The 1,633-nt window shown below is 45.1% G+C and overlaps 1 protein-coding gene and 1 pseudogene across 2 annotated transcripts in view; one reads left to right on the top strand and one right to left on the bottom strand.

The window, feature by feature from the left end:
* Esr2 (estrogen receptor 2) overlaps positions 1 to 1,633 on the bottom strand; it is a 76,721-nt gene that overhangs the window by 40,140 nt on the left and 34,948 nt on the right. The gene's annotated exons all lie outside the window — the stretch shown is intronic.
* LOC101568998 lies at positions 288 to 1,096 on the top strand (annotated as a pseudogene).

Below are 1,633 nucleotides of genomic sequence, written 5' to 3'. Positions count from 1 at the left end.
ATAGGAGTTTGCTTTGTGTTATTCTTTAAACTGGATAGCTATGGTGTACAGAACTCTACGTGTGTGTTAGCACAGGAAAAAGGAAATCAGAAAAGTGACTCCAACTTAAATCAGCCCTCACAATCTTTTAAATTTGCGCAACTCCATCGTCAGTTAGCAAAGAAAATGGATGTGAAATACGGCAAGGCTTTCCAGGCTTCTCTCAGGCTCCTTTTCTTTTGTTAAAATACAAGTCAGATCTTTTATTTCAAAATACAACTTCTTGGCCCGAAGGAGTTGCAAGGTCAGCCAGAGAGAATGTATCATTTCTGGGATTCAAAGTCGTGATGTCTTTCAAGAAGGAAGGAGACGATTGGAGTCAGCTCTATGTGCTCAGAAAATGAAGAGTTGGGACTTGCTGGCCAGTTATATCCCAGAAGATGAAGCGCTGATGCTGCGGGATGCACGCTTTGCTTGTGCCATCTGTCCTCATCGACCTGTACTAGACACACTGGCCATGCTGACCGCCCACCGTGGAGGCACGAAGCATTTATCTAGCCTGCAGCTTTCTATGGTAAGAAGCAGCCAGAAAAGGAAATGGGGCAAAATCCAAGACCACAAAATGATTCGAAGGGGGAGGAGACCAAATCTGAGGTTCCTCTGCTAACCCAGACTTAACCCAGACTTACTCACCCAGAGTGCACTGCACAGAGCTCCCCACTGTAACAGTTGCTGCTGCCGGAAGCACAGACCAGAAGCCCCTGGTTCCTCTGTCTCCTGTTCCCCTTTGCCAGCCCAAGAGATTGAACTCCAGAGTGAAAAGATCAATAGGGAACCTGAGCCTAGGCCTGGCCCACAGGCTAAGGAATCAGCAGCTGCCTCAGATCCTGCACCCATGAGTCCCACAAGAAGACGAGCCCTGGGTATTACCTCACCCTTTGAAGCTCTGGATGGATCCCAGATGGGGAAGGTCGATGGATAAAAGATGAAAACGTTGAGTTTGACTCAGATGAGGAAGAACCCCCTGACCTCCCCCTGGACTGACTTCTTTAATTTGTTTCACAAATAAACTATAGGTTCGGAAGTGGCAGCCCGGGAAGGAGACAAGGGCACTTCTGTGTGATGTCATGCCTTTCTCTGATGTACAGAAAAGACTGGGCATTAGTTTAGATTGTCACATGATGATCCAAAGTTCTGAATAGCCCCACAGAATTGCTTCTCGATGCCATGCTTTTGAGAAAGAATGGCTCGAATGTGCACATGGAATTGGTGCTACCCGGGCGAATAAAGAGTGAAAGATAAAAATAAATAAATAAATATATATGTATAACTTCTCTAGGGCTGGGTGTGGTGGTGGCAGCTTGTAATCCCAACACTCAGGAAGCTGAGGCAGGAGGTTCCCCAGATGTTTGAGGGCAGCCTGGACTATGTAATGAATTCGAGGCCAGCCTGAACTGCACAGCAAGACCTGTCTCAAAAAGAAAAAAGAAAAAAAAAATCTCTAATAGGCACTGATTTTATTAAGGTATTTTGATATTTTCTTCTATTCATTAAATTTCTCTCCTATATTTTGTGTTTTAATTGAATGTCTGGAGCACTCAACTATATCCCCAGCCTTTTCTAAATTTTAACACAGGGGCTGGTGAGATGGCTC

The sequence above is a fragment of the Octodon degus genome, unplaced genomic scaffold (genome assembly GCF_000260255.1).
Source record: "Octodon degus isolate 3935 unplaced genomic scaffold, OctDeg1.0 scaffold00007, whole genome shotgun sequence".
In the NCBI taxonomy this organism is placed as follows: domain Eukaryota; kingdom Metazoa; phylum Chordata; class Mammalia; order Rodentia; family Octodontidae; genus Octodon; species Octodon degus.
The sequence above is the reverse complement of the archived record's forward strand: the minus strand, read 5'-3'. Positions and strand labels throughout refer to the sequence as shown.